Genomic DNA, 23,125 nt, shown 5'->3' with positions numbered 1-23,125 from the left:
TCAGAATGTTTTAACAGAGTTGGAAAACATAAAGGAGAACCAGAAATGAAAAATACATTAACTGGAATGAAAAGTACAGTAGGAGGAATAAACAGTAGACTAAATGACACAGAGGAATGGATCAGTGAGCTGGAAGTCAAAGCAGCAGAAATCACGGTCAGGAAAGTTTAAGAGACTGCTAAAAAAACATCATGGAGAAGGCAATGGCATCCCACTCCAGTACTCTTGCCTGGAAAAATCCCATGGATGGAGGAGCATGGTAGGCTGCAGTCCATGAGGTCCAGAAGAGTCGGACACGGCTGAGTGACTTCACTTTCACTTTCATGCTTTGGAGAAGGAAATGGCAACCCACTCCAGTGTTCTTGCCTGGAGAATCCCGGGGACGGGGGAGCCTGGTGGGCTGCCGTCTATGGCATCGCACAGAGTTGGACACGACTGAAGCAACTTAGCAGCAGAACAACATCAAGTGTATCAACATTCATATTAAACTGGTCCCAGATGGAGAAGAGATAAGGAGGAAAATAAAATGTTTGAAAATATAATAGCTAAAAGCTTTCCTAACCTGGGAAAGGAAAGAGACATCAAAGTTAAGGAAGCATTGGGAATCCTAAACAGGATCAACTTAAAGAGGATTATACGAAGACACACTGTATCTAAAATGCCAAAAACTAATGATTAAGAGAAAATATTTAAAGCAGCAAGGAAAAAGCAACAAGTTATATGAGAAAAGTCTGCTAAAGCTATAAGCAAACTTTTCAGCAGAAACTCTACAGGCTAGAAAGAAGTGGAACAATATATTTAAAGAGAATCAATACTCTACCTAGCAAAGCTTTCATTCAGATACAATGGAGATACCAAAAGTTTCACAGACAAGCAGAAGCTAAGAGTTCAGCACCAGTAAAACAGCTTTACAAGAAAACTTACAGACTCGACTAAGCAAAAAAAAAAAAAGGGGGGGGGTTACAAACTAACATGTGAAGGAAATTACAAAAGGAAAAGTTGTTGGTAAAGGCAAATAAACAGTAAAGATAGCCAATCAACCACTTATGAAGCTAGTAGGAAGGTAAAAGGACAAAAACTGTTAAAATCAACCACAATAGTTAAGGGATACAGAAAACAGAAGGATGTAAAACATGATGTCAACGTCACGAACAGTAAGCTGGAGGGAGAGGGTTAAAAATACTGGGTTGTTAAAATGCATTGGAACCTAAAAGATCATCAATTTAAAATAATCATAAATATATGATAAAAATGTGTATACATATATAGATACAAACACATAAACCTTACGTTACTCATAAACCAAAAGTCTATTCTATATACACATGCAAAGACTCACAAAAATAACACTAAAGATAGTCATCAAATAAAAAGGAGAAAAAAAGAAAAAAACTTATGGGAAAAAAAAACACAGAAAACTACAAAATGGCAATAAGTACACAACTATGAATAGTAACTTTAAAATGTAAATGGACTAAATTCTCCAATTAAAAGACAAGGAGTGGCTGGACAAACACAAAACAGGACCCATGTACCTGCTGCCTAAAGAGAGACTCATTTCAGATGTAAAGACACACATAGGCTGAAAGTTAAAGAGGATGAAAAAAGATACTCCATGCAAATGGAAATCAGAAATAAAAAAAGTTACAACCAACACCAGAGAAAGAATCATAATGGATTCCACCAATTAATGCACAACTGAAAAGAACTGGACAAGTTCTTAGAAAGGGACACTTCCCAAACAAAACAAGAAGAAATAGAAAATATAAACAGACAAATTAGCACTAATGAAGTTGTATCAGTAACTTAAAAACTCCTGACAATAAAAGTTCAGGATCAGAGAGCTTCTTAGATGAATCCTTCCAAAAACTTCCAGAAGAGTTATCATCTATCTTTCACAAGCTATTCCCAAAAAAATTGCAGAGAGAAACATTTCTGAACTCATTCCATAAAGACAATACTACCCTGATACCAAAGCCAAAGATAACAGTTCAGTTCAGTCACTTACTCCTATCTGACTCTTTGCGACCCCATGAACTGCAGCACGCCAGGCCTCCGTGTCCATCACCAACTCCTGGAGTTTACCTAAACTGATGTCCATTGAGACGGTGATGTCATCCAACTATCTCATCCTCTGTCATCTCCTTCTCCTCCTGCCTTCCATCTTTCCTAGCATGAGTCAGCTCCTTGCATCAGGTGGCCAAAGTTTTGGAGCTTCTGCTTCAGCATCAGTCCTTCCAATGAATATTCAGAATTGATTTCCTTTAGGATTGACTGGTTTGATCTTCCTGCTGTCCAAGAGACTCTCAAAGAGTCTTCTCCAGTACCACAGTTAAAAAGCATCAATTCTTCAGTGTTCAGCTTTCTTTATGATCCAACTCTCAAATCCATACATGACTACTGGAAAAACCATAGCTTTGACTAGATGGACCTTTGTTGATAAAGTAATGTCTCTACTTTTTAATATGCTGTCTAGGTTTGTCATACCTTTTCTTCCAAAGAGTGTCTTTAAATTTTGTGGCTGCGGTCACCATCTACAGTGATTTTGGAGCCCAAGAAAATAATTGTCACTTTTTCCACTGCTACCACCATCTATTTGCCATGAAGTGATGGGACCAGATGCCATGATCTTCGTTTTTTGAATGTTGAGTTTTGAGCCAGCTTTCTCACTCTCATCTTTCATTTTCATCAAGACAGTTTTCAGTTCCTCTTCGCTTTATGCCATAAGGCTGGTGTCATCTGCAAATCTGAGGTTACTGATATTTCTCTCGGCAATCTTGATTCCAGCTTGTGCTTCATGCAGCAGAACATTCGCATGATGTACTCTCATATAAGTTAAAAGAACAAAGTGACAGTATGCAGCCCTGACATACTACTTGCCCATTTTGGAACCATTCCATCGTTCATGTCCAGATCTAACTGTTGCTTCTTGACCTGCATACAGGTTTCTCAGGAGGCAGGTCAGGTGGTCTGGTATTCTCTTCTCTTGAAGAATTTTCCACGATTTGTTGTGAGCCACACAGTCAAAGGCTGCAGCATAATCAATGAAGCAGATGTTTTTCTGGAACTCTCTTGCTTCTTCTCTGACCCATCGGATATTGGCAATTTGATCTCTGGTTCCTCTGCCTTTTCTAAATCCAGCTTGAACATCTGGAAGTTCACGGTTCATGTACTGTTGAAGCCTGGCTTGGAGAATTCTGAGCATTACTTTGCTAGCGTGTGAGAAGACTGCAATCGTGCAGTAGTTTGAGCATTCTTTGGCATTGCCGTTCTTTAGGATTGGAATGAAAACTGACCTTTTCCCATCCTGTGGCTACTGCTGAGTTTTCCAAATTTGCTGGCATATTGAATGCAGCAGTTGAACAGCACCGTCTTCTAGGATTTGAAATAGCTCAACTGGAATTCCATCACCTCCACTAGCTTTGTTCGAAGTGATGCTTCCTAAGGGCCCCTTGACTTCACATTCCAGGATGTCTGGCTCTAGATTAGTGATCACACCATTGTGGTTATGTGTCATTAAGATCTCTTTTTGTATAGTTCTTCTGTGTATTCCTGCCATCTCTTAATATCTGGGCTTTTGTTAGGTCCATACCATTTCTGTTCTTTAATGAGTCCATCTTTGCATGAAATGTTCCCTTGGTATCTCCCATTTTCTTGAAGAGACCTTTAGTCTTCTATTGTTCTCCTCTATTTCTTTGCACTGATCACTCCTTGCTATTCTTTGGAACTCACTCAGATGGATACATGTTTCCTATTCTCCTTTGCCTTTCACGTCTCTTCTTTTCTCAGTATTTGTAAGGCCTCCTCAGACAACCATCTTGCCTTTTTGCATTTCTTCTTCTTGGGGATGCTTATGGTCACCTTCTCCTGTACAGTGTTACACACTTCCATCCCTCAGACCCTCTTCAGACCCTCTGTCAGATCTAATTCCTGTAATCTATTTGTCACTTCCACTGTATAATCGTAAAGGGTATGATTTAGGTCGTACCTGAATGGTCTAGTATTTTTCTCTACTTTCTTCAATTTAAGTCTGAATTTTGCAATAAGTTCACGATCTAAGCCACCGTCAGCTCCTAGTCTTGTTTTTGCTGATGGTGTAGAGTCTCTCCATCTTTGGCTGCAAAGGATATAATCAATCTGATTTCTGTACTGACCATCTGGTGATGTCCCTGTGTAGAGCCCTCTTTTGTGCTGTGGGGAAAGGATGTCTGCCATGACCAGAGCCTCGCTGCTTGGCCAGCAGCACCGCCTCTCCAGTCCATGGCCACCAGACCAGGTCCTCCATGCAGTTCCCCGGCACAGACGTTCTTATCACCACCACGCTGCGCCTCTGTGGAGATGGTCCTCAGTGAACCATGAGGTGACCATCGTCAAGCACCTGCTGGCCGAGGGAAGCGGCACAGCAGCCGGAGCCTGTCTGCCTCACTCCTGCCCAGCATGCGCCAGAGGAGCTGCCAAGTGCTGAGCAGGGCATGGTAATCTCTGTGGCTCTAGGCCAGGTGTTATCCCTCCTTATCTGTGGGATTAGCTTGACCAGCAAGTATCTGTCAGAAGATTGCCATGCCAGTACACCAGTCTTCCAGAGTTTCCTCTATTACCTCCTTCTCTTCTTGGTCTGTACCACCACTCCAGCTGTCAGACAAGTCAGAGCTACCAAGATGGTGGAAGGGGCATGGGCTCATCTTCTCCTGTGAGAATTCCAAAATTGTAACTAACCACTGAACAACCATCAACAGGAGAATGTTGGATCCCACCAAAAAAAGATACCTCATGTCCAAGGACAAAGGAGAAGCCCCAACAAGATGGTAGGAGGGGCAAAATCACATTTATTAATAAAATGAAAATGTTGCCTAATAAATAGGAGATATTTCTAAATCATACATCTGATACAGGGTGTAATACCCAAAACTTAAAAAGAGCCCATACAATTCAGTATCTAAAAGCAAACAACCTGATCGAAACACGTACACAAGATCTCAACAGATATTTTTTCCAAAGATGATACAGCCAAGAGGGAAATGAAAACATGTTAAACATCACTAATCATTAGAGAAACACAAATCAAAACTACACTGAAATATCTCCTCACATCAGTCAGAATGGCTATGATCAAAAAAACAACAAATAACAAGTGTCGGTGAGGATGTGGGAAAAAAGGAACCCTTGAGGAATCCAAAAAAGTAAACGTACCAAAGATCCAGCAATTCCACTCCAGGATATTTATCTGAAGAAAACAAAACACTTATGGAATATTACTGAGCCATGAAAAGGAATCCTGCCATTCAAAATAACCTGAAAAGTATTCTACTAAGTGAAATGAGTCAGAGAGAGAAAGACAAATACTGCATGATTTCACTTATAATGTGAAATCTAAAAAACAAAACAAATGACCAAACCTAATAAAATCAAATAAGCAAACATTTGATTTTTAACAAAATCAAAACAGAGGTATATACATACAGAGAACAAATAGGTGGTTGCAAGGGAGGTGGGAAGAGGAATGAAACAGGGAGAGAGATTAAGAGGTACAAGTTTCCAGTTGCAAAATCATTTACATGAACAGTGTGAGCAATATAGTTAGTTAATAACTATGTAATATCTTTGTAGGGTGACATATGGCAACTAGATGTCATGTAATAGGTAACAACAGTGTTGTAGGTCAATTATACTTAAAGAATAAATATACAGAAAAAGAGATCAAGCTTTGTGGTTAACAGAGCCAGGAGTAGAGGGACGGGGGAATTGGATGAAGACAGACAAAAGGTACAAACATCCAGTTGTAAGATAAATAAGTACTAGGGCTATAACGTACAACATGATAAATATAGTTAACACTGTTTTACGTTATACAGGAAAGCTGTTGAGAAGAAATCCTAACAGGTCTCACCACAAGGAAAAAAGAATTTTTTTCTATTTCTTTAATATCTATATGAGATGATGTATGTTCACTAAACCTATTGTAATAATCACTTCATGATGTAAGTCAAATCATTATGCATTACACCTTACATCTATATAATGTGTTAAGTCACTCAGTCATGTCTGACTCTTTGTAACATCATGGACTGTAATCCGCCAGGCTCCTCTGTCCATGGGATTCTGCAGGAAGGAATACTGGAGTAGGTTGCCATGCCCTCCTCCAGGGGATCTTTCCAACCCAGGGATGGAACCTAAGTCTCCCACATTGCAGGCATATGCTTCACGTGCTGTTTATCAATTATGTCAATAAAACTGGGAGGAAAAAAAGTACTGTCATAATATTTAACAAGAAAAGAAACAACAGTAAAGTAAGGATGAGAATGAAAATTGTAAAATTATCACAGTGCCAAAAGTAGTTGATGTTATACTTCCATAAAGTTTTTCTGAACTTAAGAACCATTTTTAAGGGCAATCCACTCCAGCACTCTTGCCTGGAAAATCCCATGGACGGATGGGGTCGCAAAGAGTCAGGACACGACTGAGCAACTTCACTTCAAGAACCATTTTTATGTACATGAACTATATGAAGTTACCTGTGACAACTATGACTTTTCAATTACTTTTTTAATGTAAACTTTTCAATTTCATTTTTTCAATATTTAAGGAAAATCACCAGGTGGAGACTCCAAGTTTTTCACAAGTTTGCTTCCAAGGCTCAGGCATGTATTACTCAGCTGAGGCTGCCATTTGAGTAAGTGACAGAAGGAGCACACACTCAATTCGTTCACCAATAAAAGACACTTTCATCCCAAAGAGTATGATGCAGTCTTTATGTTGATTAAAAATCCACCCACCCACTGCTGAGCAAGTGGACTTCTTCCGCGGAACACGTGCAGGCCCGGCGACGCAGGCAGCACAGCATGCCCAGACGGTGCCTGCACTCCTAGGCGAGGGAGCGCTCCCAGTTCTGCTATCCCCTCCCCTGGGACCTGGACTTGGCTTTTCTGCAAAGGGATTTCCCAAAGCAAGCTCTCTCAGTTCATCCTGCCATTTGTCTCTTACCTCAAGCCACCTCTACACCAAAAGTGAATTACTAAAAGGCACTTATTCATTGATATATTTCATTTCTTAGCAAACAAGTAACATACACCCTTGCTACTCAAGAATGGTTCCTCCTCCAGTGGAAGTAGTTTATAAGAAACATAAAATATCAAGCTGCAACACAGATCTACTGAATCAGAATTTGCATTGTCAAACAGGAGCCTCAAGGGATTCCCAGACACATTATGAAGTTTGAGAAGAACTGCTCTACAGGACTCTACAGCAAATAGTTGTCGAAAAATGCTCCAGTTTACAACTGAATTTAGAGATAAAATATGAAAACTACCAAGACAGGGAATCAGAAAAGTTCCTTAAGACAATTAGTATATAAATTAAATTCTTCATCACTGGTATCAAAGGTGCTCAAAAGTTTACTTTCAACAATGCCTACACTTAATACTAAGTCAGTATCTGTGTACAAACAGCGGCATGTTCATATTATTATACAGTGACTACACAATAATATATTGGGGCTGTATACTGTGGGACAAAGAATAAAAAAGAATGACTAGGTCTAGAAATACAACCACCGTCTGGCCCAAAGTTGTGCAACCCGCATTCTAAAATTTTAGTATTTAGAATTTGGAGTTGGCTGAAGTTTGCAGAAAATTATTCCCCACAAAAAATCTAAAAGATGTGAACTTTAAACATACATCCTGTAACTGAAACTATTTAATAGCTAGTACTGAACAAATTTTAGGTCACCTGTAGAATCAAGAAATTGCTGTAGAGGTTTGAGCTCCTTTCTCCAGGAAAAAGGAGGCGGGTGGGATGGGGTGTTACAAAAAAAAAAAAAATCAGTGTTCACCCTCTGCAGTTTTTCTCACATCCTGAAAGGCCTCAACTTGCATGTTCCTACAGGTGAAGGAAACTTAAGTCGTACTCAAGCTCACGTTTCCCTCCTGAGGTGGGAGGGTGGGGGGAAGCTCTCCTCTCTTCTGGAGAATGCATTTTACAAGGTTTGGGGGCTCCGAACCCGTCTGACTTCCGGCCCGCGAGGGGACCGAAAGGTACCAGGAAATGGACCAAGGAGGAAGTGGAGCGCGGCTCGGCCGCGGCGCTCAGCCCGGTCGCACCCGAGACCCCACCGGCGGGGAGGCGGGCGGCAGGCCGCGGGGCAGCGCCTCAGCCCCGCCGCCCCGGGGCGAGGGAGCCCCGTCTCCCGCCCCCCGGCCCCCGCCCGGGACGCGCACACGCGGGGGGCGCGGCGAGGCCCCGTCGCGGCGGCGACACCTCAGGCCCGCCCGGGGGAAGGCGGCGGCGCGAGGGGGGGCGGGACGCGTCCGGAGACGCCGAGGGGAGGCCGGGCGGGAGCGACTGCCCGCGGGGGCTGCACTGGAGGAGGGCGGAGGCGCTCAGGGCGCCCGAGCTGCTTTACGGCCGTCAGCGCCGTCGTCCTTTGGCGTTACCTGTGGCGCGGGAGGGCTCCCCGGCTCCTGCGCCCTGAGTCCTCCTCCCCTCTCTCTCTCTCTCTCTCTCTCCCTCAGCCTCTGCCGGGAGCTCGCGGGACTGGCCGCGCCTGACCCGACCAGAGAGGGAACAGGGCGGGGGGGTGGGGGTGGGGGCGGCGGCGGCGGGGCCGGCAGCCACGTGACCACGCCCGCGCCGTAAGGCGGCCGCCCCCCGCCGCGCGCCCTCAGCGCGCTCCACCTCTAAGCGCCCCGCGGCGCGGGCGCCCGCGCTCTAGTGCGCGTGCGCCCGCCGGGCCTGCACACTGCGCGCGCGCGACGCGAGGCTGAGCGGGATCCGCGGGCTGAGCCGCCCGCCGCGGCTGCCGGCGCGCGTGCGCGGGAGGTCTCGTTTCGGTTTTTTTCTCCCCTTTCCCTTCCTTGCCTTTGCCCTTTTTATCTTCCACACCTCCGGCCGCGGTCTGCTGGTGCGCAGCTGGAGGCTGAGAATCCGCCCCGGGGATGTCAGGCCCTCTTGCTCACCACCACCTTCCCAGGGTGAGACCGTCTGAGAGGCTGGCCCTCCTGCCTGAGAATTTGCATTTCCTGTGGCTTGTGATGGGGCCTTGTGGCTGAGTGGACTCCTAGTCCTGCTTCAATACCCAGCCACTCTGTCACTTCCTCTCTGAGATGTACCCTACTCTGCTTTGGGAGTCATTAGTAGTTTGTGCATACCTACTTTACTATGGGACTTCCCTGGTGGCTCAGCTGGTAAAGAATCCGCCTGCAATGCCGGAGACCTGGGTACCATCCCTGGGTCAGGAAGATCCCCTGAAGAAGGGGAAGTCTACCCACTCCAGTGTTCTGGCCTTGAAAATCCCATGGACAGAGGAGCCTGGCGGGCTGCAGGCCTTCGGGTCTCAAGAGTCGGACACGACTGAGCAACTTTCACTTCACTGCTCACTTTAGAATAACCCGTAGAGAAATAATACACGTTATTTTTTTTACAAACCACAGTAGTAGGCTTGGATTTTATGTCACCTCATAACTTAGGGCAGTATATGTCTTTAACATTGTGATATCTCCGCAAAGGCTTGAGGACTGACTGTAAATCCTGTGCTTTGTTGTCCTCCACTTGCTTTTAGTCAAGATTTAAACAGCAGGATGCTGTTTGTTTGTTTCCCCAATTTGAAAGCCTTTGAATGAAAAGGCTTGGAATGGTATTGCTAATTAGGGTGCTTAATGCTTCACCTAGTTACAGAGATTTATGGTATTTTATTACATATCTTCACAAAGAGCCTAATGGAAATTGATAGTGTTGAGTCCTGAAAACCAAGGCAGTAAAAGGTCAGATTTCCAAAGGTTAGCTGGCTTCAGAGGAAGGTCCCTGGTGGAAGACGTTTTTTGGAGAACTGACAGACCCTCCCCTTAAGGGGAGTCCCCTCACTGTCAGCGCATTTGGTTGTCAAAGCAGGGCAGGTTATGTGAGTTGCTTGTGCCAGATTTAATCAGGAAAAACTAAATAAAATGTAAAAACTAACTGGTAGCTCTGGCTAGATGAGTCATTACTGTTAAACCGGTGAATATTGAGGTGATGTTCAGCAACAGAACCCCTGTTGGGATAAATGTTGATCGAATAAGATATGGCAACCCACTCCAGTATTCTTGCCTGGAAAATTCCCTGGGCAGAGAAGCCTGGAGGGCTTCATGGGGTTGCAAGGAGTCAGACACGACCGAGCAACTGAACACATGCACACACACCTACACGTGCACGAATCAGTGCTAACAAGGGCTTCTGAGAAGCAGGAAGATGACAGCCTCCTCTCACGTGTTTGCAATGCTGATGGGCTCTTCTCTGCAGCTACCAGCGGACCCACCTGCGGATGGATCCCGCCCAACGAGTGCAGCTGCCACCTCAGACGTGCCAGTCACATCTCACTGTATCTAGTCCAAGGTTCAGAACCTGAGGAACACGGTTATTTTGGTGGCCTGCACAGAACCATGCCTCCCCAGGAGTCATGCCCTTGTGTAATCTCCTCTTGGATCTGGGCTGGACTTGTCACTGCTTTCAACAATTAAAAAAAAAAAAAAAAAGTCTGTTCCAAGTCTAGGCCTTAAAACCAGGCTTTGCAGTGACAACTTTGAAATTGACCAGAACCTGTACTCAGGGAAAACAGAGACTATGAGGAAATCCCCCCACCTGTTGGTGTTCTGGGAAATGGCTTATGGCAAAGAACAATCCTTCCCCTGTATGACTTAGATAAGACTCTCTCTGCCCTCGGACCCCTCATTGTGTTTATGAGACCACACTCCCCCTGTCAGTCACTGACTGCACAGCAGGGCAACTCAGGCAGGTGTCCTCTAATGGGTGGCTTTGGCTCAAGGATTCCCCACGGGTCTGGCCAAATTGTCTCAGAACTGCCTGTAGTCTTAGGGCTTTCTTAATTAAGCTTCCCTTCCTTGCTTTTGAACTTTCACAGGTGTCATACCTGCATCATCGTGGTCTCTCCCCCTGCCCCTGCTTCCTTCCTTTTATCCTTCACTGGTATTCTCTCAAATTTTTGTACATCCACTCCCATCTTGGAGTCTCCCTCCCTGAGGGCCTGAACGGAAACCTACCCCCATTCTAGGATTTCACCTGGCCCACCCTCAGGCTGGAGCTACAGCTCAGAGATAACGAATCATCTCAAAAAAATCTAACTTCTCTCATTCTCTGGTATTTTACATTTTTTTCAAATCCTTTCCATCTCCCAGACCCATTGTTAAAAGGCAGCGAACCCCAGGTAGGGATAACAACACGCTTAAAGCCTTTCGCTACTAAGAATTTAAGAAAGATTAACAGTTATTTTGACTACAAAGATAATTGAGAATATAATAAAGATTGTTATAATAAAAATTACTAAACATGGGCCATTTGAGTCTCCCCCTCCCCATGTGTTCCTATAGCAGATACTATGGAGGCTGTTCATGTAGTTCATAATAAATATTTCCAACCAACCTTCAATCACCTCTCCCTTCTCCCCACCTCAAATCCCCATCAAGAACCTGAAACAAACAGGGCCAATCAGCTTCTCTTTTCTGAGAGAATTGAGAATTGGGATTAAAAGGCAGTTAAAGGAGATCCAACCAGTCCATTCTAAAGGAAATCAGTCCTGGGTGTTCTTTGGAAGGACTGATGCTAAAGCTGAAACTCCAATACTTTGGCCACCTCATGCGAAGAGTTGACTCATTGGAAAAGACTCTGATGCTGGGAGGGATTGGGGGCAGGAGGAGAAGGGGTCGACAGAGGATGAGATAGCTGGATGGCATCACGGACTCAATGGACGTGAGTTTGGGTGAACTCCGAGAGTTGGGGATGGACAGGGAGGCCTGGCGTGCTGTGATTCATGGGGTCACAAAGAGTCGGACACGACTGAGCGACTGAACTGAACTGAACTGAGTTAGTCTTTGTGCATAGCTAAAATTGTAAAAACCCAATGGTGTAGGCCATCTCATCAGTCAGGGTCTGATCAGGCTAGAAACCATTTCTAGTCTCTGAGGACAAACAGGAAGACACATGTCATGCTGTTGCAGCAAAAATAGAAATGAGACTTATTATAAACTAGAAATGAGACTTTTCTTATAAACAAGGAAAATAAGGAAACAATGAACAGTCTGGAGAAACAGCATCAGCAGGCCCGAAAGAGTTAAGCAAGCCTAGTTTTATTTTAACTACTACCAATTCACTGCACTTGGAAGGCTTATCTTTCACAAAGTTCCTTAAAGTATGCAAGTTATACCCTTCACCTGGTGTTCACATTCCCCCACACTCCCTTGTAACAATCTCCTATAGAATTCTTCCTTTCAGAAGGAAGGCCATGGGCCAATAACCCCAGAGACAACAGACCAAGTCACCAAGTTGCCTGACATCAACAGTGGCAGTTTCAAAACTCTGCAGCAAGAGGAATAAAGTAAGACCTTCATTACTTTGATCATTATCACCTACCCCAGACCATAACCCCCAGCTATAAAACCCTCTCTTAATTCCCCAGGGAAGGGTGTGGGACACAGTTCTTGAGGTGCTAGTAGGCTTGTGCCTTCTTTACCAGGCAAAGGAATAAAGTTTCTCTCTTTCTCTCCCAAAACTCTGTATCCATATTTCTATTCGGTATTAGTGCACAGAGAGCCAAGACTATGGCAACAATGTTATTGGGGAGGCCCCAGAGCTGAGGTCATCAGATGGAATCTACGCCGTAGTAATACCGAGCCTGAGTAGCTACATGCAGAGAGAACTACTTAAGGTTGCTTTCCTTAGAAGGCACTTGTGAAGTATCCCCCTAACCCACCGACAACAGCAAGGGGTGGCACAGGGAAGCTCATGGCTATTTGTCGGATTAGGGCTTCCCAGGTGGCACAGTGGAGAAGGCAACGGCCCCCCACTCCAGCACTCTTGCCTGGAAAATCCCACGGACGGAGGAGCCTGGTGGGCCGCAGTCCATGGGGTCGCCAAGAGTCAGACACGACTGAGCGACTTGCCTTTCACTTTTCACTTTCCTGCACTGGAGAAGGAAATGGCAACCCACTCCAGTGTTCTTGCCTGGAGAATCCCAGGGACGGGGGAGCCTCGTGGGCTGCCGTCACTGGGGTCCCATGGAGTCGGACACGACTGAAGTGACTTAGCAGCAGCAGCAGCAGCAGCAGGTGGCACAGTGGTAAAGAATCTGTCTGACAAAGCAGGTGATGCAAAAGGCACGGTTTCGGTCCCTGGGTCAGTAAGATCCCCTGGAGTAGGAAATGGCAACCCATTCCAGTATTCTTGTCTGGAAAATCCCATGGACAAAGGAGCTTGGTGGGCTGCAGTCCATGGGGTCGAAAAGAGTGAGACGCGACTGAGCGCACACATGCGCACACATTTGTCAGGTTGGGAGAGGGACATTGGCGACCGAACAATCCGTGCTCACAGCATTCCTTTCATTACTCAACAAATCTTATACATAATTTCAGAATGTTCTCACCTAATATAAAGCAACTATCCATTTACTAACCCTGTTATTAAAGAGGCAGTATTATCAGCACGCACAAAATAATTGATCAGATATCAAGCTTTAAAGTCATTTTAACTTGCATTCTAATCATAGATATTATTCAAAAGAGAGCCTACACACACACACCCCAATACAGAAACCAGAAATTGATTTATATGTAGGGTCTACATATCTATGTATGGTAAGCAGCTGGTTCCTCTTTCCTTCCAAATTTATTTTCCGCTTCTTTCACTGGAGTTGAGTTTTAGCTGGGCTCATGGCCTCCTGTCTGAAGACTACATTTCCCATTCTGCCTTGTGGCTGGATTTGGCCATGTGACTTTGTTTTCATCGTGGAGCCTATAGGTGACAATGTGTACAATTTGCACAATACTTGCTTAAAGGAAGTACCTTGCCCTAAACTGCCTCTTCTCCATTCATGACAGCTGGCACACAGATGGGGTGCCAACCCAACCTTCAAGAGGCAGAGCAGCAAGATGGAAGGAAATTGCATCCCTGAGTTGTCTCACAGAGCGCTGCTTGCCCAGCCTTGACTAACCCTTGACCTTTAAATCAGAGGTAAAGATATTTCTACCTTATTGAAGCCACTGAATTTTTAAAAATCTCTTTTTGAAAGCTGCACACCTGATGTGATGTGTAACATTATATTCTGTTAGGGGATAATTTCATGAAAGACTGTCCGGATAAAATGTTGAAACACAAATAGATCAAAGCACACGCCCTTGGAAATGACGTCAACATTTATGCATCTATTCGGAACATCAACTACTTTGAGACTTCTAGGCCTGTGTTTGCAGCATTATGCTTTTTATTATCACCCATGCTCAAAGTCCTGAGTGTTCGTTGGAAGGACTGATGTTGAAGCTGAAACTCCAATACTTTGGCCACCTGGTATGAAGGGCAGACTCAGGGGAAAAGACCCTGAGGCTGGGAAAGATTGAGGGCAGGAGGAGAAGGGGACGACAGAGGATGAGATGGTTGGATGGCATCACCAACTCGATGGACATGAGTTTGAATAAACTCTGGGAATTGGTCAAGCCTGGGATTCGAACATCCTGACCTACGGAGCCAGATTGCCTGTCCACCTGCCCGTCTGCCTAACCGCTACGCTACCGAGGCTCACTCAATAACCTCAGATATGCAGATGACACCACCCTATGGCAGAAAGTGAAGAGGAGCTAAAAAGCCTCTTGATGAAAGTGAAAAAGGAGACTGAAAAAGTTGGCTTAAAGCTCAACATTCAGAAAACGAAGGTCATGGCATCTGGTCCCATCACTTCATGGGAAATAGATGGGGAAACAGTGGAAGCAGTGTCATACTTTATTTTTGGGGGCTCCAGAATCACTGCAGATGGTGACTGCAGCCATGAAATTAAAAGACGCTTATTCATTGGAAGAAAAGTTATGACCAACCTAGATAGTATATTCAAAAGCAGAGACATTACTTTGCCGACTAAGGTCCATCTAGTCAAGGTTATGGTTTTTCCAGTGGTCATGTATGGATGTGAGAGTTGGACTGTGAAGAAGGCTGAGTGCCGAAGAATTGATGCTTTTGAACTGTGGTGTTGGAGAAGACTCTTGAGAGTCCCTTGGACTGCAAGGAGATCCAACCAGTCCATTCTGAAGGAGATCAACCCTGGGATTTCTTTGGAAGGAATGATGCTAAAGCTGAAGCTCCAGTACTTTGGCTACCTCATGCGAAGAGTTGACTCACTGGAGAAGACTGATGCTGGGAGGGATTGGGGGCAGGAGGAGAAGGGGACGATAGAGGATGAGATGGCTGGATGGCATCACTGACTCGATGGATGTGAGTCTGAGTGAACTCCGGGAGTTGGTGATGGACAGGGAGGCCTGGCGTGCTGCGATTCATGGGGTCACAAAGAGTCAGACACCACTGAGCGACTGAACTGAACTGAACTGAACTGGGAGTTGGTGATAGACAGGGAGGCCTAGCGTGCTGCAGTCCATGGGGTCGCAAAGGGTCAGACATGACTGAGCGACTGAACTGAACTGATACTCAAAGTTGCCCTTAAAAATCTCAGAGCAGTCAGAGGCATTAGGAAGCACTATAGACAGGAGGTTAAGTGCACAGGACCAGAACAGTTCAAGTTCAAACCCAGTTCTCCTTGCCTGATAATAATGGAATCTCAATCAAGTTGCTTAAACCACTCAGTCTCTGTGACTCCAGTTCCATCTGTGAGATGGGGTAACAATAGTTTTTAATTTATCAGGTTGTTGTGAGCATTAATTGAGATAATCCACTGTTAAGTAAGCTATTTAATGATTCAATTAAAAGTAGATATTGTTTTTTATTTTATATTTGGAGCCTTCATCAGAAAAAAAAATCTGCAGTCTGTAGGAAGAGCTAATTATTCTAGATAAAACTCTAATGATTGGGATTCATTGTTTGCATGCACAAAAGAGCAAATTCTTGACTTCAGACATCAAAAATCAAAGATATTTTTGTTGTACTGCCCCAATATCTATGATATATCCACTGATATGCCTAAATGGCATAGCACTAAAAGTAAGGTCCTAACTTTGTTACTTTGAAAGGACCATATCCCCAAATATTATCTTATAAGGAGAAAGAACTTAGAGGAGGGAGATACTCAGTGCTGATTTTCAGTTGTTTTGTGGAAGGAATCACGATCACAATCTTTTAAGGCCATTTCTTTGAAGCCTTTGTTCTCTGTGATAGCAATTATGCCCATTGGATAGCTGGTCAGGTGCATGCAGAGGCTTCCATGGTAACACCTTTCAACATGAGTTTATGGTATCTGTATTCCATACAGGACCCTTTCATTTTTTTTCTAGGTGCAGGCTTAGAATATGTCAAGAAAAGCATCGATGAGCAACATGACTTATATCACTTAGTTCATACCCCTGCTATACTGTTTGTGCCTTGTGAGATGACCAGAAGTTTGGATGTCTGACCTTGCCTCAATGGTGAGCTCCTCAAGGGCGAACAGTATGTCTTACTCATCTCTGTATTGGCAGTGTTTTAGGCGCTTCACATCTGGCAGGTATTCAATAAATGTTTGCTGTGAATAAAAGTAAATCTGTATCACATTACGGAAATCATTACCTTGCTCCATGGTTGAACAGTGTTCTGGTCATCTGATTGCAGTGTGACAAATTACCACAAACATAGCTGCTGAGAACAACAAGCATTCATAATCTCACAGCTTCTGTAGGTCCCGAGCCTGTGAGAGGTTTCCTAGGTTCTCTGGGATCTGTCACCCATTTGCAAATCAAGGTGTTGGCAGAGGCTTTGGTCTCACCTCGAGGCTTCACTGGGGAAAGAGCTGTTTCTAGGCTCACGTGTTTACTGCCAGAGTTCAGTTCCTTGCCACGTGTAAGACCAGGGCTTCAGTTCCTTGCCTGGTGGGCCTCTTCAAAGAGCAGCTCATCACATAACAGTCTGATTTATCAGAGTCGGCAAGAGAGGGTGTCCTAACAAGCAGATGTCACAAACCTATGCAGCAATCATGGAAGTGATATTCCACCACCTTTGCCGTATGTCTTTTAGACACATGTGACAAGTCCCTTCCACACTTAAAGGGAGGGTATTACACAGGACACGTGTCAGGAAGCAGGGATAACTGGGGGTTCTCCTAAAGTCTGTTCACCACCCGCAGGCCTTGGTGTAGATACAATATGAGCACTTGGCTCACTCAAATGAAGAAGCTTAGTTAGGTTCACAAGCTAATCTAATGAGAAAGTCCAGATACTTGCTCAAATATGTAAATGCTCCAGAGGCATGTTGGAAAAGGAAGAGTATTTCACCGAAGTCCTTACAATCTGAATGGGTGACTTATAACTCATCAACAGAGAATAGTTGAATGCCAAATCACCATCTTTTTAGGCTGAATGTCCCTCTAGAAGCCCTTCAAAATGATGATTGAAATATGAATATTAAAGGTATGCAACATCTCTTTCCAGCTTGGGAATTCCCAGCAAAAATGTCTCATGTAGTCCTTGGCATGCTCCAGCTGATTCCACCCATTTGGACAGCCAGCCAAAAGCCCTAAGCACACACACAGGGAGACAAATGACGAGGGCCGTCAACAATGGAAGAGGCATTAATTAGCCATTGTTGCAACAATGCTACATATCAAACAACTCGAATATCTCAGTGATTTACAAAAGCATTTCTTTTTCTCAGGTACGAATTGCAGATTGGTTGTGGTTCACATGCTGCTGCTTGGGCTGAGCTTGGCCAAGCTTGGCTAGGCTGGACTTCAAACTTTGGGCTGGATTCAGGTCTATTCACACATCTTCATTCTGAGACCAGCAGCTACAGAGGGGCACACAGTTCACGTTCTGGTCATGTGGGTGGCAAAATTATAAGAACAAGTAGAGACATTCAATAATTCTTAAGGCTTTCGCTCAAAACTGGCACACCAGCACTCCTCTCCATGTTATATTGATTAAGGCAAGTCACAGGGCTGAGTCCAGTACCAACACTGTGTGGAAACACACTCTGCTTACTCTGCTGCTGCTAAGTCGCTTCAGTTGTGTCCGACTCCGTGCGACCCAATAGACGGCAGCCCACCAGGCTCGCCCGTCTCTGGGATTCTCCAGGCAAGAACGCTGGAGTGGGTTGCCATTTCTTTCTCCAATGCATGAAAGTGAAAAGTGAAAGTGAAGTCGCTCAGTCGTGTCTGACTCTTAGCGACCCCATGGACTGCAGCCTTCCAGCATCCTCCATCCATGGGATTTTCCAGGCAAGAGTACTGGAGTGGGGTGCCATTGCCTTCTCAAGTGGGAGGTAATTCTAATACAAGGAAAGAATAAAGTATGGAGGGTCATGAATGAAGGTAAGCACAAAGAAGCCAACCTCAGAAGCTGGTCAGTTGCCTGTGACACGCGTGAGCTCCCCAACTGTTGCTTTAACAAGCCACAGCGTCATGGAACTAACAGTTCAGACCATTCACTGGCACAACTCTGTGCTCCCTCAATATGCGATCCTCTATAAAATCCAAAATCTACATTACAGTAATATAATAAAGGTAAAGATTTTACAAGCACAGGGGCCTTAAAAATTATAGTTCCCATGGCAAATATAACATAGCTTTTTGTGCCCATATACTGCAAAGACAGAAGTCCTAACTATAAACAGTAATGGGAAGTCATGCATATTCAGGGATGAGGGTGATGAAAGAGTTATAGACCCAGTTAGAAAAATTACTTTGGGAATTTTATCTTACGGATGAAGCCTCAAGTAATGTACAGCATAATACAGCAAATGTTTAATAGGTGACTGAATAGAGTAATTTTCATTGCAAATTGCCACAATGTTGTATTCCAATGAAAAGAAACATTTCTTAGATATATTAGGGATAGTGCCAATATTTCATTCCTGGGATTCTGTTTCAGATTTCAGTAGTTATCTTTAACTGATGGGTCTTCACTGGAATCTAATTCCTTATAAATGAGTTGGCCTCATGAAGCTGGCGAATTGACATATTACGCTTCTATTTACTTTCTAACTCACAGATCTTTCAAAGATCGCCTGTTTTCAACTATTGTTTAGCTGTTAAAAATGATTAATATGGAATAACATGCAGCTTGCCATGTAACTTGGCTCATCTGAAGGATGTTAGATGTTATACTGTATTTAATCAAGTAACTAGACATTAAATTGAATTTAAAATTCACATTAAAACACCATAAGTTGAAATACTATTCTATCAAAGATCTTAAAGGACATAATCCTATTCCTTCAAATATAATGCTATCCCTTCCAAGTTTCGTAGTGTCATAAAAAGTGTCACATTTGTAGACAACTCCTGACATCCAATTATCAGTTTATTTATATATGCCTTATGACAAGAAAAAATACATATCTGAAACGCTGGAGTAGAGCTAAATTCCATACATAAGACTGTTCTCTCATTTAATTTCTATATCTTATGTTAAAATATTGCCTTTAAAAGCAGTCTACAATTTGGGTTCACAAAGGCACTGTCCAGAGATGTGTGATAGGCTGACTTAAAAATTCCTGTTAAAAGGCTCATAAAGATAGAGAAAAGGAGAAAGAATGGCAAGGGCCCTGTAGACTTTAATTGAGAAGAATAGTGGCTAAAGCCCAGGTGAAATTTCAGCTGTTTCATTGATGATGATGGACTGAATCTTTTTAAAATTTTATTGAAGCATATTTGACTTACAATGTTTTGTTAATTTCTGTTGAACAGCAAAGTGTGTGTGTGTGTGTGTCTGTGTCTGTGTGTCTGTGTGTGTGTCTGTGTGTCTGTGTGTGGGCACTCAGTCATGTCCAACTCTTTGTGACCTCATGGACAATAGCCTGCCAAGCCTATATATATGTATAGTTGTTGTTGTAGTTCAGTCGCTATGTCTTGTCTGACTCTCTGCCGCCCCGTGGATTGCAGCACGCCAGGGGAGTTTGGGCCTTTTGAGCATTAGCTCCCCCTAATCCTTGCTTTTGTTGTTGTTCACTTGCTAAGTTGTGTTCAACTCTTAGCGACCACATGGAGCACTGCAGCACTACCAGGCTTCCTTGTCCTCCACAACCTCCTGGAGTTAGATCAAACCCATGTCCTTTGAGTCAGTGATGCCATCCAACCATCTCATACTCTGTTGTCCCCTTCTCCTCCTGCGCTCAGTCTTTCCCAGCATCAGTGTCTTTTCCAACGAGTCAGCACTTTGCATCAGGGGCCAAAGTATCGGGCTTTAATTTCACCAACAGCAACAGTCCTTCCAATGAATATTTAGAGTTGATCTCCTTTAGGGTTGACTGTTAGATCTCTTTGCAGTCCAAGGGACTCTCAAGAGTCTTCTCTAGCACAGTTAGAAAGCATCAATTCTTCAGCACTCGGCCTTCTCTATGCTCCAACTCTCATACCCATACATGACCACTGGGAAAAACCATAGCTTTGACTATATGGACTTTGTCTGCAGTGATGTCTCTGCTTTCTAGTATGCTATCTAGGTTTGTCATAGCTTTCCTTCCATGGAGCAGTCACTAACAACAAGTTGAGCCCTTGCTGTGTAAATCCCTCTGGTCCCTCAATCATCATATCCCTCTCTGGCTATTGCTTGGAGAGATGGAAGGGTTCTCTGCTTTTAAACATAACCCTGGATAATCTCTCCATCTCAAGGACCCTTACCTTCATCGTATCTGTTCTTTTTGCCATTTAATGTAATAAATTCATAAATCCCAAGGATTAGGACATGGGCGTCTTTGGAAGGGACATTCTTCTGCCTGCTTGCCTGCCAGACTGAGTTCCCTCCTAGCATTTCCCTTCTGGAATGGTACCTTCCCTGGTCAATAGGCACTGTTTTAGAGGATAGTCAAGGACATTCGTTCAGTCTATTGGAAAATCCAGTGTTCAAACAATAGTGTTCTACAAATTCCAACATGGTCAGACAGAAAAAATTCTGCGCACATGAAAAAATGCTGTAGCATATGGCAAAGGAATACCACTTTTCAATATTCAAAGGAGGTTCCTAATATGCGAAAAGTTGTCACTAAGAACTACATTAAAATTTTGTAACATATTTGCTGGAAATATTCAAAAAGATATCCAAGGACATGATTTCTTTGTGAAGAGAACTGAAATGACATCTGACATAAACAGACGAATGGGAGAAAACTGATTAAATGAGAAAAAGAATGTACAAAAACCCAAAGCACATCAGTTCAGTTCAGTTGCTCAGTCCTGTCCGACTCTTTGAGACCCCATGAATTGCAGCACAACAGGCCTCCCTGTCCGTCACCAACTCCTGGAGTTCACTCAGACTCATGTCCATGGAGTCAGTGATGCCATCCAGCCATCTCATCCTCAGTTGTCCCCTTCTCCTCCTGCCCCCAATCCCTCCCAGCATCAGAGTCTTTTCCAATGAGTCAGCTCTTCGCATGAGGTGGCCAAAGTACTGGAGCTTCAGCTTCAGTATCATTCCTTCCAAAGAAATCCCAGGGCTGATCTCCTTCAGAATGGACTGGTTGGATCTCCTTGCAGTCCAAGGGACTCTCAAGAGTCTTCTCCAACACCACAGTTCAAACGCATCAGTTCTTCGGCGCTCAGCCTTCTTCACAGTCCAACTCTCATATCCATACATGACTACTGGAAAAACCACAGCCTTGACTAGACAGACCTTAGTCAGCAAAGTAATGTCTCTGCTTTTGAATATGCTATCTAGGTTGGTCATAACTTTTCTTCCAAGGAGTAAGTGTCTTTTAATTTCATGGCTGCAATCACCATCATTGTAAAGGAAAAGGGATACAAAATTATATGCATTATGATTCTAGTTGGTTTTTAAAAATTTCATATGGTTATGTATATACTACATGGCCTGTATATAAAATTACATAATATTGCAGCAAAACTAGAAGAAAACCACTATATTGAATATAGTGGATATTTGTTGTCTGTTTATGGACAATTTTAATAGTCTTCTATATCCCTTTTGTGGTTTCAAAATGTTCTGCAGTGAACATATATTATTTTCATAATCAGGTATTATTTTTATAGTCAGAAAAAAAGTGAGACACTTTAAAATCAGCTCTTCTCTGTGAGAACAGAGCATTCTGCCCTTAAATTATTGTGTGGCAAGATAAATCTGAGGCTTGGATTTCTTTTCATCCTTGACGATAGCTGACAGAAAGTGCTTTCTTTCATTTTAGGATTACTCAAGACTCCCACATGAAGGTTCTCCCTGGCTTCTCTCTGGGGTGAACTTTACAACAAACTTTTAAAAGATTAAAGCAGCAGCATTATTCACAGTGGCGAATAGGTGGAAGCAATCCAAGTGTACATCTATAGATGAATAGATTAATAAAATGTAGTATATATTTAAAATGAATAATCAGCCTGAAAGAGGAAGGAACTTTTGACATATGTACAAGACAGATGAACTTTGAGGATATTATGCTAAGTGAAATAAGCCAATCACAACAAAACAAATATTGCATGATTCCACTTATATGAGGTCCCTAGAGTCATTAAATTCTAGACAGAAGGTGGAAAAGATAGAACTTAGAACTGTGGTTGTCACAGGCTGAGGGATGGGACATTCTTAATATGGAGTTTTAGTTTTACAGGATGAAAGAGTTGTGGAGATTTCACAATGAAACAGTGAGGATGTACTTAGCACTATTGAACCGGACGTTGAGAAGAGTGTAAATTTCATGCTAAATGATGAACTTTATGCTAAAATATATTTTACCACAGGCTTCCTGGATAGCTCAGCTGGAAAAGAATCTGACTGTAATGCAGGAGACCTGGGTTCAATTTCTGGATCAGGAAGTTCCCCCGGAGAAGGGATAGGCTACCTACTTCAGTATTCTTGGGCTTCCCTGGTGGCTCAGATGGTAAAGAATCTCCCTGCAATGCAGGAGATCTGGGTTTGATCCCTAGGTTGGGAAGATCCCCTGGAGGAGGGCATGGCAACCAGCCTCAGTATTTTTGCCTGCAGAATTCCATGGACAGAGAAACTTGGTGGGCTACAGTCCATGGGGTCACAGAGAGTCAGACATGACTGAGTGACTAAGCCCAGCGTAGCATATTTTACCACAATAAAAATAAATAAATAAAGAGTAAAACAGGAAGAGAAAAAAAAGACAGAAAGAAAGACTTCTTCAAGAGATGGGAATACCAGACCACCTTACCTGCCTCCTGAGAAAGATGTACGCAGGTCAAGAAGCAACAGTTAGAACTGGACATGGAACA

General features: G+C 43.6%; 1 protein-coding gene and 1 long non-coding RNA gene across 5 annotated transcripts in view; one reads left to right on the top strand and one right to left on the bottom strand.

Annotated features, from left to right (window-relative positions):
- Nucleotides 1-8,567, bottom strand: part of TBC1D5 (TBC1 domain family member 5) — a 585,769-nt gene extending 577,202 nt beyond the window's left edge. For 3 of the 4 annotated variants that reach the window (XM_040263533.1, XM_040263505.1, XM_040263514.1), the window contains exon 1: nucleotides 8,430-8,567. The gene's annotated coding sequence lies outside the window, so the exon portion shown is untranslated. Of the gene's footprint in view, nucleotides 1-7,828; nucleotides 8,008-8,429 lie in introns of those variants that run through there. The other variant, XM_040263525.1, reaches the window with a different exon arrangement.
- Nucleotides 84-21,944, top strand: LOC120880265. Its single transcript, XR_005724993.1, has 4 exons — nucleotides 84-156; nucleotides 9,572-9,577; nucleotides 21,063-21,071; nucleotides 21,933-21,944. It is a non-coding gene; the product is annotated as an uncharacterized LOC120880265 (long non-coding RNA).
- Nucleotides 21,945-23,125: the final 1,181 nt, after the last annotated feature.

The sequence above is a fragment of the Oryx dammah genome, unplaced genomic scaffold, assembly GCF_014754425.2.
Source record: "Oryx dammah isolate SB20612 unplaced genomic scaffold, SCBI_Odam_1.1 HiC_scaffold_2, whole genome shotgun sequence".
Lineage (NCBI taxonomy): Eukaryota > Metazoa > Chordata > Mammalia > Artiodactyla > Bovidae > Oryx > Oryx dammah.
The sequence above is the reverse complement of the archived record's forward strand: the minus strand, read 5'-3'. Positions and strand labels throughout refer to the sequence as shown.